The sequence below is a fragment of the Taudactylus pleione genome, unplaced genomic scaffold (genome assembly GCF_031769625.1).
Source record: "Taudactylus pleione unplaced genomic scaffold, aTauple2 ptg000127l, whole genome shotgun sequence".
Lineage (NCBI taxonomy): Eukaryota > Metazoa > Chordata > Amphibia > Anura > Myobatrachidae > Taudactylus > Taudactylus pleione.
Window position 1 is genome coordinate 15,057,324 of NW_028284529.1, and position 15,573 is coordinate 15,072,896.

The 15,573-nt window shown below is 44.4% G+C and overlaps 1 protein-coding gene across 1 annotated transcript in view; it reads left to right on the forward strand.

Moving 5' to 3' along the window:
- The window catches only part of ZDHHC21 (zDHHC palmitoyltransferase 21), a 76,447-nt gene that overhangs the window by 17,149 nt on the left and 43,725 nt on the right, over nucleotides 1-15,573 (forward strand). The window lies entirely within an intron of this gene.

Below are 15,573 nucleotides of genomic sequence, written 5' to 3' on the forward strand. Positions count from 1 at the left end.
TGGTATAACATTAGGTTTAGTCATCCTTTTTAAAGTGATTTATTTAAACAGATAAAATACAGTGCCTTACAAAAGTATTCACACCTCTTGGCTTTTTACCTTTTTTGTTACATTACAACCTGTAATTTTTTTAAAATTTTTTTAATCTGAATATTATGTGATGGATCTGCACAAAATTGTCTAATTTGGTGAAATGAGAAAAATATAAAAAAGAATCTTTATAAATAAAATTCTAAAAATTGGCATGTGCATATGTAATCACCCCCTTTGCCATGAAGCCCCTCAAAAGTTCTGGTGCAACCAATTACCTTCAGAAGTCACATAATTAGTGAAATGAAGTCCACCTGTGTGAAATCTAAGTGTCACATGGTCTGTCAGTATAAACACACTTTTTTTGAAAGGCCCCAGAGTCTGCAACATCACTAAGCAAGAGGCATCACACCATGAAGACCAAGGAGCTCTCCAAACAAGTCAGGGACAAAGTTGTTGAGAAGTACAATTCTGCGTTGGGTTATAAAAATAATATCCAAATCTTTGATGATCCTCCGGAGCACCATCAAATCCATCATCGTCAAATGGAAAGAACATGGTACAACAACAAACCTGCCAAGAGAGGGCCGCCCACCAAAACTCACAGACCGGGCAAGGAGGGCATTAATCAGAGAGGCAGCACAGAGACCAAAGGTGACCCTGAAGGAGCTGCAGAGTTCCACAGCAGAGACTGGTGTATCTGTGCATGTGACCACAATAAGCCGTACACTCCATAGAGCTGGGCTTTATGGAAGAGTGGCCAGAAAAAAGCCATTACTTAGTGATAAAAATAAGAAGACCCGATTTGAGTTTGCCAAAAGGCATGTGGGCGACTCCCCAAATGTATGGAGGAAGGTGCTCTGGTCAGATGAGACTAAAATTGAACTTTTCGGCCACCAAGCAAATTGCTATGTCTGGCTTAAACCCAACCCATCCCATCACCCCATAGAACACCATCCCCACAGTGAAACATAGTGGTGGCAGCATCATGCTGTGGGGATGTTTTTCAGCAGCAGGGACTGGGAAACTGATTTGAGTCGAGGGAAAGATGGATGTTGCTAAATACAGGAATATTGATGAGCAAAACCTGTTTCAGTCTGCCTGTGATTTGAGACTGGGACAGAGGTTCACCTTCCAGTAGGACAATGACCCGCAGCATACTGCTAAAACAACACACGAGTGGTTTAAGGGGAAACATTTAAATGTGTTGGAATGGCCTAGTCAAAGCCCAGATCTCAATCCAATTGAGAATCTGTGGTCAGACTTGAAGATTGCTGTTAATAAGCGGAAACCATCCAACATGAAGGACCTGGAGCAGCTTTGCCTTGAGGAATGGGCAAAAATCCCAGGGGCAAGATGTGGCAAGCTCATGGAGACTTATCCAAAACGACTGCAGCTGTAATTGCCGCAAAAGGTTACAGACCAGATATCAGTGATTTATTCCAAATACTCTAGTCAAGGAAAAAAATCAATAACTAAAAATGGCTCTCTTGGAATTAAAACTTTTGTAGATTTATTTGTCCACAAGGAATTTGAATTGTAGTCAAATAATGACAAAAGCTTTGAAGATCAATTAATTGAAAAAATAACTTTTGGAACTTCAAATGGGCAAAAGGAACTTCAATCTGTGGGAGATGCTTCAGTTTAAACTTATTGCATTGTTTTGGAAAGCAAGCACTCTTTAATTCTTGGTGCGTTTATATTGACTGAGCTTTCATTATAATGTCCCCAGAAAACTTAGATAAATGTAAATACAGAGATATTTACTTGTGTTTTATTGAACATAAGTAAATATCTGCTGCTTTTTGTCATGATCTTGTATATAGATATAGGTAACTGAACAAAGGTTAGTTAGAAAGGATTTGCTCCATGTAACCCCATGCAGTGCTCCCTAGGGCAATAAGGGAATTATATGTACATTTTCCCAAGAATGGTTCCACAGCTGATATGTTTTTGTTCACCAGATTTAAATGGTTGAAGAGGGGTTGTGTGTGAGCAGGATGACACATTGAGTTGCAAACTTGGTTTCCAATGACCCCATAATAATTTGTGAAGATACTCTCATTTGGCAGCATTGCATTTTATTCAGAATGCTGTCTAGGTGTTTTTTCATACTCCATGAAAATGGTATTAAAAACCACATGTCAAACATCTGTTAACTGGTTGACAATTTTGCAAGAAATTCCATGCTTTAGTAGTAACCATTTTATCATACAATATCAATAGTGCTATTGAAGCAAAATAACTTGTGCACCATGCCAAATTTAAAATAAATAAACTTCTTATTTCATATATGGGTTACAGAATTACAATATACAGCAGTCATTGGCATATAGATAATCGGCCAGGCACGAGAAGCAACATGCAGGTTTGGGCTTCAAAACTGAATGCTTATCATTTTATTACTGCACTAGCTTTATATAGCATAACTCATTACAATATTCATAAGTAAACTGTGTCATCATGTAATCGGTATGGGAATCTCAGAGAATTTAAAGTGACATTCCTCAATTCTCATTGCTCTTATGCAAATGTCCTGGGCTGTAACTCAGTGTGCATAGGACAAGAGTCCTCTTGGATTCCAGAAATGGCTCATACATCATACATGGGCAGTCTTTCAGCTAACACCATGTCAACTTGGTTTGGCTTCTCTCCACAATATCGGACACCTAGTCCTAGTGTGTGATCTTGTACCGCAAAGGTGGTCAAACCCGCCCATCTCAAGTCTCATCAGTGAGCTTTCAGACTGTCAACACGTTATGTAGGAAAGATTCCTGGACTGCACACCCTGAATATATATAATGGGAGGTGCTACCTGATGAGACTAATTGTAGGCACAGAACCAGACAAATCTCAGGTGCACAACTCCAAATTACTGATAATATGTAAATGCAGTAAAATTTTGCAATCAATAGAGGTTTTTAGCATAATCATGGCCAAGGTTATGGGAAACCCACCATATCCAGGTAACCGCTTTAGGGTAGGTCCCTAACATACTAGGGTTCAAATCCAGAGCGCAGGACCCCCCAAATCAGCGCAGCCTAGCCACCCCAGGGCATTTCCATAGTGAGAAAAGTGAATTAAAAAAAGTCTGTTTCTGTGCCTACAATAAGTCTCATCAGGTAGCACCTCCCATTATATATATTCCATAGACAAATAAACCTTACGGTTTCATATGTCCCATTAAGGCTGCGAAGACATGATCTGAAAATTCACAAAACCTATTGATTTTCTGCTAATTCACAGAATTGTGTACTCATTGGAATACACACATGCAGTCTATGCAACTGAGGTTTGAGCAGTTATGTGGCTCCCACATCCCACTCAGTGCCCACAATCTTCCCATTTGATCACCAAAACAATCTCACTGGCTTCCAACATCCTTCTCACTGCATACATTTATCTCATGTAGAATACACCTTCAGCTGCCTTATTTTTAAAAATATCATACTCTGTCTATGCATGTACACTTTCTTCCCCTATATGCCTCCATGCTGCTATATATATCCCAATCCCTACTGCTGTGTGGTCTCCCAACTGTGATAGTCTTGTTCCTTCATCCGCACCAATGTTTTTCCCCAGTCGCACTGCCCTGCATCTGTGCGTTCTCCACAGCCACGTTGCTGTCTTTCTCTCATTTGTGGCACGCTTTCTTCCTCCATTTGCACTACTCTGGTCCCCCAACCGTGCAACTCTGTCTCCCCGCACCACTCTGTCTTCCTCCCCATCCACAGCAATCTGTCTTCCCCAATCCCTACTGCTGTGTGGTCTCTGAACTATGGTAGTCTGTATTCTCTCATCCGCACCAATCTGTCTTTCTCCTTCTGCACCTCCCTGCATCCGAGCCACTCTGTTTCCTTCTGCACCACTGCCTTCCACTAAGCCACGCCGCTGTCTTCCTTTCCTCTGTGGAACTCTTTCTTCCTCCATCTGCACCAGTCTGTCCCCCCCAACTGTGCAACTGTCTCCTCCCGCCACCCGCACTACTGTCTTCCTACCCATCCACACTAATCTGTCTTCCCCAATCCCTACTGTTGTGTGTTCCCTTATCTGCACCAATCTGTCTTTACCCATCTGCACTGCTGTCTTCCCATGTCCATGCCACTCTCTTCCCCCCCCATCCGCACCACTGTTTTCCACCCATCTGCATTACTTTGGCTACCCCCTCCCTCTGTACTGCTTAACCTTCCCTCCTCTACACGCCTTTATGTCTCATCTATCCACGCTGCTGTGTCTCCTCCCCCCATCCACACCACTTTTATCCCATCTGCACAGCTCTATTTTCTGCTTAGACCTCAGTTGCATAGACTACATGTGTGTGTTACAATGAGCACACTATTCTGTGAATTAGCAGCTCCACCATTTTGTGAGTGACAGCAATCTCATTCTGTGAGAGTGCTGAATCTGCCGTTAACCACAGGGTGTGATGGCATACCATATCTGTATTGCAAAGGGAAACACGTCCATTAAGGTGTCAGCCTTAATGATCGTAATTTCATTGGTTATTGAAGTTTGAGTGGCAGAAAATCGGTTTTGAGAAATTTCAGATCATGTCTTCGCAGCCTTAATGGGACATATGAAACCGTATTTATTAACTATCAGGGTTTGGATGAGCAAACCAGGCCACCTGCAGGGGAGAAGGGCAAGAAAATGGTACCCTAATGCAGGTAGAAGAGGGGACAGCAAACGGGAGGTTGGTTTGGGAGGTGCAGAGTGTGAGACGGATGTAGGCGTGTGGGGTAACAACAGCAGCAGTGGTGCATAGTAGTGGCAGCGGTGCAGTGCAAAGGGGGCATCAGTGGGTGACAGAAGGCTCACTGGTAGTGCGTATACACCTGAGAAAATCAAATCAATAAGTCACAGATGGAAGAATGCAGCAGTGAGATCTACGCATCTATGTTAAAAGTTGAATGTGTAAAAAAAAAAAAGAAAAGCGTAGCCCCCCCACAGGACAACCAGCCCAGGGCTATTCAGCCCCAGTACTGGTTGTGCTAAATACAGGGAACAAACGACGTAGGGGTCCCCTGTATTAAGCACAACCAGCACCAGGCTTTTGAGAACCTGTCCTGGTTGCCAAAATACGGGGGACAAATGACGTAGGGGTCCCCCCGTATTTAGTGCAACCAGCACAGGGCTCTGAGCCAGTCCTGGTTCTGGAAATACAGGGGGGAAAAAATGCATAGTGCTCCCCCTGTATTTCCCAAAACCAGCACCGGACTCAGTCTAGCGGGGGGGTGATGCCACAGCCAGGAAAGCCCTTTCAACGGGCCCCCCAGCGCAGCATCACCCCTGACCACTAGTCAGCCCAGACCAGGGGTCCCTGGGGAGTTGGGGACCCCCCCCAATAAAATGGTCCCCCTCCTCAGGGCACCCCAGGCTGATAGCCCGGGGCTATCCCCGGCACCCCTGAGCGGTGGGTGCCAGGTTGATTATGTATAGTGTGGTGCATATGAAAAGATAAATATCGTCTTTTGCGATAGTACTACAGGTCCCAGCAGGCATCCCCCGCATGCTGGTACTTGGAGAACCACAAGTGATGCTGCGCCTGGGGGACCTGGTGAAAGGGCTCCCCTGGCTGTGGCATCACCCCCCCCCCCCTGCTAGACTGAGTCCGGTGCTGGTTCTGGGCAATACAGGGGGAGCCCTATGCATTTTTTTTCCCCCTGTATTTCCAGAACCAGGACCGGCTCAGAGCCCTGTGCTGGTTGCGCTAAATATATGGGACCCCCTACGTCATTTGTCCCTGTATTTTGGCAACCAGGACAGGTTCTCAAAAGCCTGGTGCTGGTTGTGTTTAATACAGGGGACCCCTACGTCGTTTGTCCCCTGTATTTAGTACAACCAATACTGGGGCTCCAAAGCACGGGGCTGGTTGTTTTCTGGGAGGTGAGGCCATGCCATTTTTTTTTATTTTTTTTTTTAAACACAGGCAGTCAGTCATGGTTGTGCTTAAATGCAGGGAACAAATGACATAGGGTTCCGCCATACTTAAGCACAACCAGCACCGGGCTAGTCAGAACCAGCCCTGGTTGCCAAAATACAGGTGACAAATGACGTAGGGGGACAAATGACGTATTTAGTACAACCAGCACAGGGCTCTGAGCCAGTCCTGGTTCTGGAAATCCAGGGGGAAAAAGTACATAGGGCTCCCCATGTATTTCCCAAAACCAGCACCGGACTATTTCTAACGGGGGGCTGATGCCATAGCCAGGGGAGCCCTTTCATCGGGCCCCCCAGCCGCAGCGTCAACCCTGGCCGCTAGTCAGTCCAGGCCTGGAATCCCTGAGGAGCTGGGGACTCCCCCCCCAATAAAGGGGTCCCCCTCCTCAGAGCACCCCAGACTGATAGCCAGGGGCTATCCCCAGCACTCCTGGGTGGTGGGTGCTGGGTTGATTGTGTTGTGTGGTGCATTTTAAAGAATATTTTCTTTTGCAGGTGAACTATAGGTCCCAGCACGTCTCCCTGCATCCTGGTACTTGGAAAACCACAAGTACCAGCATGCTGGGCATTAGGGTCCACTGCCACCTGTAGTCCACCTGTAAAAAAAAAAATATATATATTAAAATAACACAACACACTTTAATATTGTAATATTTTATTTTAAAGGTGTTCACCTGGAGGACGGCGGCCTTTAAGCTCTTTTGCATGGCCGCCGCTATCCCAGGACTCAGGCAACTTCGCGCCCGCCAGGGCTTCGGCGTCTTCGCCTGGCAGATGCCAGCCCGCCAGGGCTTCGGGTTATTCGCCTGGCGGGCACCAACCCATTAGGGCTTCGGCATCTTCACCTAGTGGGCGGCAGCCTGTGATATTTCTTTTGCATGGCCACCGCCCACTAGGACTTCCGGGAGGAGCTGGATGAGATAACTAGCTTCTACCCTAAAAGAAAACATCCGCATGGTGATAATTCCATCCCACCGAAAGTGACTTCTGGAGCTATCCCCAAAAGACCAACTAGGAAAGATTCGTCCAATGAAATTTCACAGGTTTTTTTAGAGAAACGTGCTTACCACCCCAAACAAGGTCCCTTGTTGCACAACCGATTCAGCATCCTAACAACCCCCAAAAAGAGACGTCTATCAGATCCAGTAGAAAGAGAGGAAATAAGAAGGACAGATCTAAGATATTAACCTCTAATGGGACTCAGGGAAATAAATCTATTTTCAATCTCTCAGATAAAGTGCTAAGTGAGAATCAAAAGAGAGTGCTCCTTAAAGGATTAAAATTCTCACCTTCTTGTGGTCCAAATATCTTCGAACTTTATGTGGACCTTAACAGATACATTAGAAATTTATGTAGGCAACGATATTTTGCCAATAAAAAATTATCAAAAAATGCACCAGAAAGTACACCAATTTTGCTGGATAGTGGAGACACAAATGCTCTTAACATCCTAGAAGAGCTACTAGATGAGAATAATGAGGAAAATGAGAACCTTAAGCTGTTTGATGTTAAAGATAGCATGAAACAGTTTAGGGTTAAGTCAGAATTCTTCCCTATAAAAAATAAAAGTTCAAGTATAGAATGTTTCTATAAGACAACATTGAATGATTTTAAAGAGATTTGTTCAACATACAAGGCGAAGGATTCGAATCTAAACAATGGGAAAGGGTAGCTATCCGAGAGTTATGTAAAGATGACTCTTTAATAATTAAAGAAGCGGACAAGGGAGGAGGTATAGTCGTTCTAAATAGAGACGACTATATTCTCGAAGCCCTCCGGCAATTGAAAGATACTACTTTTTACCGAGTATTAGCTTCGGATCCTTCAGCAAAATATCTTAATGAGCTTACTCTTTTATTGGATAAAGCCCTAAATCAGGGAGTCATTACCAGGGAGGTATACAGATTCCTGCTGATACCCTTTCCTGTCACCCCTATTTTTTATTATTTACACAAAATTCACAAATCTCTCACTACACCCCCTCGCCGACCTATCATTTCTGGACTTGATTCTCTCACTTCCAATTTATCTCACTATGTAGATTCTTTTCTCCAACCACATGTTGCACGGTTAAGGTCCCATCTGAAAGACACTACACATTTTTTGAATTCTATACAAGATATCATTTGGAATGAAAAATATGCCTTTCTCACGCTTGATGTGAAAGCGCTATATACACATATCCCCCCATGAGTTGGGGATTAATGCGGTAGCAAATTCATTGTCTGAAGATGGAACCCTATCCGTTCAACATCAGGAATTCATTCTCCAAGCTATTCGTTTCATTCTCACTCACAATTATTTTATTTTTACTGACACTTTTTACTTACAGGTGCTTGGGACGGCCATGGGGACCAGGTTCGCCCCGAGCTTCGCAAACCTATACATGGGACAATTTGAGTCCCAACATGTGTGGGGGAGCGAGTTCGGGGGGAACCTGGTCTTCTACGGCCGCTACATAGATGATCTTTTTATTATTTGGGATGGGGACTCTATTAGTGCACAATCTTTTGTTTCTTCCCTTAACACTAATTCTTTTAATCTTTCCTTCACACACACACAGAGCAGGGATCTGGTTACCTTCCTGGATGTGACTCTCACAATTAGTGAAAAACATATTATAACCACTAACTATTGTAAAGAAGTGGGAACTAACAACTACCTGCACTTTAAAAGCTGTCACCATCATCCTTGGAAAACCAATATACCTAAGGGAAAATTTATGCGTATCAAACGCAATTGTTCCAATCTTGAAGATTTTTCCAAACAGGCCTTAACACTTTGTGAGAATTTTTTAGATAGAGGCTACCCTCGAGATCTGCTTGAAAAAGCATATAATCAAGTCTTACTTATACCGAGGGAATCATTACTACAACCTAAAACAAGAGAATCTCATGTACACAAAACAGAGAGTAATTTCGCATTTATTTCCACCTATAACGACTCTTCGAGAAAAATTAAAAGTATTATAGAGAAAAATTACTCTGTTAAAATTCGATCATGTGCTGAAACAAATATTACCAACGAAACCTACTATCATTTATAGGAAAAATAAATCACTTAAAAATATACTTGCACCGAGTATTCTTAAGATTCCCACTAGGACTTTAGAATCCAGATTAGATTGGCTTCCATGCAGACCTCCCGGTTTCTATAAATGCGGTTCTACTAGATGTATCACATGTCACCATGCATTAAATAAAACAAAAACTATTAACCTTGAGGGAATGGATAAGAGCTACACCATTAAGCAATTCATTAATTGCAATACTAAATATGTGGTGTATGTGTTATTGTGCAGTTGTAGGGACGTTAGATATGTTGGTAGAACCATTAGAGGTTTAAAAGAGAGATTCCTAGAACATAGGAGAAACATTCTGAAGAAAAACGTTTTACATAGTGTCTCCCGACACTTTATAGATAAACATAAGGGTGATATATGCTCCCTAAGAGTTTTAGGAATAGAATCAATATTGCCCACTTCTAGACAAGGAGATAGATTTAGAACTCTATGTAAACGAGAAGTTTACTGGATTTTTAATCTCAATAGTCTCTACCCTGACGGTCTTAACAAACAAATTGAGTTAAATACTATTATTTGACTACACCTAGCGCTATTCTTATATATATATATATATATATATATATATATATATTTTTTTTTTCATCCTTATTAACATAAGACTTATAGAATTGATCTCACATAGGTACATACCCATTTGTCGCTTATTGTTTTTATTCGTTATACGTGTGTGTATATATACATATGTATATGGGTGTGCACCCATATCTGCATGTATATGTATATATACACAAATGATTCTGCCTGTTCTCCTCTAGAATTATTGTTCCTATGTCTTCCGTTCTTATCAGTAAATATATGTATGTGCATTTATAAAGTGTTTGCTCTATGAGCCATTCATGTGCCTTTAATAGGATCAAACTGCTTTTTCACTCAAACCAGTAATTAACTATACTCACATGTATCTAATGCTGATTAATTGCTGAAGGTACTTAAACTGTTCAAACTTGCAATGCCTCATTCACCTTGAAAAAGGTGTCAGAAGGACGTTGAAACGCGTTGGTGCTTGATTTTGCTACATCTACCCGGTTTTTGATTCCTGGAGTCTCATCACTGGCTCTCTCTGCACGTCTACACACCGTGCCTGGCAAGCTTCAAGCCATTCTATCAGCTTGCAGTGGAATATCCTCCATACCCATCCGGGACGCAGAGCCCTCTGTTCCTTTCCCCCTGACACGGAGCCTCAGAGCGGCGTCATTCAATTCTTCCCAAGTCTCCCCGCTGGCCGGGTAGAGCACGTGCATCTTGATCAGACGACCCATTCACTTATAGAGCACGGAGTACATTGTTTTGCCCCTCCTGTGCCGGACCTGGAGCACTAGAGCGACCACCCACTCCCCTCTGCATCTCCATCGTCAGCTGGGTCGAAATCAGGAGGTCTGCCATCTTCAGCCACGGTAACCATCATCCACATTGTGGTCATATACCCAGATCTGGGTTTGATCCAACTATACGGAAGGTAATATCGACACCCATTTATTACTTTGTAACTTTTATACCGGATGATGAACTAATCAACATCAGTTCAAAAAATATATTTGTGTATGGAGGAATTCTTCAGAGGGTTTCACCAAATGTTGTTCAAAAGTCCGGGACTCTATATTCATACATTTTAGGAACCATTATTTACATGCAATTTCATTATTTACATGTGTGTTTTATTGTTCTTATTGAATTTATAAGCATTGGCTGCTTTGTCTTAATAAAGATATAATTCATTTATTATATACATTGTTGCTACTGGTTTGAGTGATTTTTTAATTATACTAACAGAATCTGTGGTTGCTTTATCTTTCATGTACTTTTTATTGAGTGGGACTGTCTACCCCACACAACCACATTGAATCTGTTCAGTAAATATCAACCCCTCAGCGCTTGGGCTGTATCTTGTGTCTTTTCACTTCCGGTGTCTTCGCCTGGCAGGCGCCAACAGGCCAGGGCTTCGGCGTCTTCACCTGGTGGATGCCAACCCGCCAGGGCTTCGGCGTATTCGACTGGCGGGCACCAACCCGTCAGGGCTTCGGCCTCTTCACCTAGTGGACGGTAGCCTGTGTCAGCTCTTTTGCATGGCCGCCGCCCACTAGTACTTCCGGTGTCTTTGCCTGGCGGGCGCCAACCCACCAGAGCTTCGGTGTCTTCACCTGGCGGGTGACGGCCACGGCTTCTTCGCCTGGCGGGCGCCCACCCAACAGGGCTTCTGGCATCTTCACCTAGTGGACAGCAGCCTGTGTCAGCTCTTTTGCATGGCCCGCCACCTACTAGGACTTCCTGTCTCTTCGCCCAGCGGGCACCAACCCGCCAGGGCTTCGGCGTCTTCGTCTGGGGGGTGGCTGCCACCTCCCCAGGGCTTCTAAGGTCCTCTGCAGGTGAAAATCTGCGGGACCGGCACCTGTTTGGGTGTCGGCGGCGGGCCTGGATCCGAGAGGATCTAGTCCCCGCCAGCCTTTCTGCCGAGTACGGCAGCGGCGCCCGTTTTAAAATTCAAAGATGGCCGCTGCGAGCCATGATTGGCTGAGGCGCCATTTTTGAAATGGGCGACGCTGCCGTATTCGGCATAATGGCTGCCGGGGTCTGAATCCTCTCGGGTCCATGCCCACCGCCAATGCCCTCACCGCCGTTGGACCCTCCGCCGCTGCCAGACCCTCCACCGCCGACACCCGTGTCCCCCGCCGACAACTGCGACCCGCTAAGGTCCCCACCGCCGCATCTGTTTCACCGCCGCTGCTTTGCCCACTACCACCCGCAAACGACGGCCATCTTGCTACACCCAAGTGAAGCCACTATGACTACACCTGCTGGAAGCTCCTACTGCGGCTGTGCAACAAGTTGAAAAGTCCTATCTTTATAATGGCGCATTCTTGAGGTAATCGTTTAAAAACTGTGACTTTCTAATTTACCTGAACCCCAAAAGGACGTACCCTGGCACAATAGCTACCTAATAAAACAAACCCCAAGTCTAAATTCTCCCCCTACCCTGAGTTTTTCCTTCCCAAATATCCCCCATAGGCTACTGCAGAAACGGGTTGCTAATTGAGAATGTCAGAAAAAAGTGACAGTTGGAGCTTTAGATTACTCCCATGTCCTAATTTTTTATGTTTGTGCCCTGAAATTTGGCATGCAGCGCCGTGCGACCGTTCTACCTGGCCATGCCAAATTTCAGATCCGTACCTCCTATAGCTTTTGAGGTGTTGTCCCTTGAACACCCTGCCCCCCCCCCCCTTCAGAATTCCATTTTTTTAGATGCAGCCTTAATATAAGGGCACGACTGTACCCTTATAATTCAGGGTATGCAGTCCAGGAATCTTTCCTACATACGGTACTCCATTTAATGTGCTTTATTGCACACCTGAGTGAAAGGAGACGCTTTCAGTCTGGATTAGCACCCCTTTTTATTGGTTTAAAAGCATAGGGTCTGGTATAGTATATGCACAATTTTAGGTAAGTCCTACAAGTTTGTATACTGCAGTGCAATTTTGGGTTGATTTTTGGGGTGTGGGTCCCCTGGATTGCTTTGGTGGTTCTGCTCCAGGGCATTGCATTATAACACATTCTTTCTTTTCTGCACAATTTTAATACTTTGTTTGTTTCATTATATTTGTATTCTCACCTTTCTATGCAGCCATAGCTGCTCTTACTTTTTTTACTTCACTTTTCTCACTATGGCAATGCCCTGGGGTGGCTAGGCTGCGCTGATTTGGAGGGCCTGCGCTCTGCATTTGAACCCTGGTATGTTAGGGACCTACTCTAAAGAGGTGTCCCCGGATATGGTGGGTAGGCCCATAACCTTGGCCATGATTATGCTAAAAACCTCTATTGATTGCAAAATTTTATTGCATTTTATATTATCAGTAATTTGGAGTTGTGCACCTGAGATTTGTCTTGTCTATTTCTGTGTCAACACGTCATGTAAGCAACAAAAACATGTTTTTAATATGAAGACTCAATTCTTTAGGATTTTAAATCTGTGCATTTTGTATATGTTGAGTTTTTTATTAGCTTCTAAGTACTTCTAAATATATATATATATATATATATATATATATATATATATATAATATAATCAGGGTTGCCTACCCTCCCGATTCGGGCGGGAGCCTCCCGATAAACGGGTGCAGCTCCCGCCCCCCCGGAAAGGCAGGCAAGCCACCCGCCTGCCGCCGATCCCCCGACCCCCCCCTCCGAATTACCTAATAAACCCCCGCAGCGGGGGGGCCGCTGACGCGAATCGCGTCATTTTGGCCCCGCCCCCTGCTTTGCAATGCCTATTTTTCCTGCATTGTGTAGCGGGGGCGGGGCTAAAATTACGTGATCGCGTGGCCCCGCCCCCTGTCACGCCCGCAAACTGACCTCACCTCATTTGGACCGCCCCCTTTTGCCGGCCACGCCCCCTGTGTTGCCGATCTGGCTGCTCCCTCCCGGAAGGAGCAGCCAGATTGTCGGCAAGTATGATATATATATATATATATATATATTTTTTCATTCTTATTGCACATCAATATTTTATTATGTGTATATAGTATGCAAGACTATTTTTATTAGCTAAAATTCACTTATGATTATTGCATGATTATTTTGTTAGCATTAATTCACCTCATATAAATGCCTCAAATTATAATATAAGGGAAATTATATTTTCGGTTTATCAGTGCAATCCAATATAACCCCCGATTTTACTCTACAAAGGGATCCTAGGTTACCAACCCTCCTTAATGTCAAGGATGAACCTACCCTTACTGCACGTTAAGTGGTATACCCTTACATCAGTTCAGTGCCTCCACCCAAGAATCTGTAGTATTTGCCTACTTGGGAAAACCCTATTACATCAGTACAGTATGTATTGCTGTAAATTCCAAGCACATTATCCTTTGGTCAATACAACCCATTACCACCTTACTTTGATCGCCGCCGCTTCATACCATTTTCTTGGTTACAGACCAGTCAGATGCAAAGAGCCCAAAAATATCTTTAGGTATGTCAAAGAGCCAAGATCATGCGCATGCCGAAGGTGCACGTAGAATACCCTGGTATGATGTTTGTAGGAGCATGTAAAAGCGCATGTACACAATCACCATGGAGGTAACTATTCAAGGGAAAGAAAAAGCCAGCACAATATAAAAAAACATTGAAAAAAACAGATCCACATAAAATACACTGAAAAAAGCCACATACACTAAAAAAAAACCATATAAAATACACAAAAAATACATTGGAAAAAAAAAAACAGATTCACATAATACAATCCACCCCCTCTCATGTGTCACTCCAACCCCTTTCATGTGTCGCTCCAGCCCACCATGTCACTCCAGCAGACCCTAGTGTGTCGCAACAGCAGGCGCTCATGTGCCACTCGAGCTCCCTCTCTCCCCGGGCCACTCCAGTCCAGCCACCTTCCCCCACACTCCCTCCTTCCCACTTCACGGACCACTCCAGCCTCCCACATATAAAATGAAAAAAAATAAAATAAATAAACCCCCCCCCCCAAGTTCTTACCCTGTTGCGACTGTGTCACGTACTGTAGGTAGGCTCTGGCTTCTGCGACCTCCTCGTAGCTGCAGGTTCAGTCTTTAAGTTGAGCTTCGCCTCCTGTTTGTAGTGTGACATCACCACATCGCCCATACATGCCTCCGGAGCCGCACCTATCAGAGGAGGCAGTCAGTGTCAGGGGAGCCATATCAGAACAACGGAAAAGCCGCATGTGGTTCAAGAGCAACAGGTTGGCCACCGCTGGTCTAAAGCCTCCTGTTCTATGACTGCAGCAACAATAAGTTAGTCTTATGCGGCCCATACACTGTGTGATAAAGTAGCGAATCCGATGGATTGGTATGATATCGCATTGTGTATGGGCGTGATTTCATACTAAGCGCGCTCCCGTGGGGTCGTACATCACATTGCCTGATCGCACTGCAGAACCATGCAATCAGGGGATGCGATGTGCGATCCCATGTATTGCTATGCGGGTGAGGCATGGGGGAGCCGGCATATTGGGCGGTCTACTGCCAGATTGCACATTGTGTGCGGACCGCCCGATATGTCTGATCCCCCGTCGCCTCATCGCACCGTGTATGGCCGGCTGGCCTTACTATACTGTATCTTATCCAATTGCGTAACATATACTTTTGTTTCATTTAGGACAGCTCTCCTAAACAGTATTTTGTAGTGTCTGTTCATTGTTATATGAACTCCAACAGCTTAACCTATGCAATAGGCTATGCCTAAGCATTTGTTTAAATGTCTCTGTATGAAACTCCCCCAGCTCGTTCCTCCGGCTCCAGAGTTTATAGGAGGGCAGGATGTATTTACTATATATGACTGAACCTTATCTGGCTGTTAGAGGGCTGATGTAATCAGAAGCCATGTGCCTTGCACCTTCCCAGCTCTTGTCTCCTCTGCTGCTGCTAGTAGCTGACAGACACCCAGTTACTCCCAGCTATATCACTGGTTGTATGTGTGTGTATATATAGAGCGATATATAGAAAGCGAGAGAGAGATCCAATACCTGGAACTCCATCTGAAAATACCAT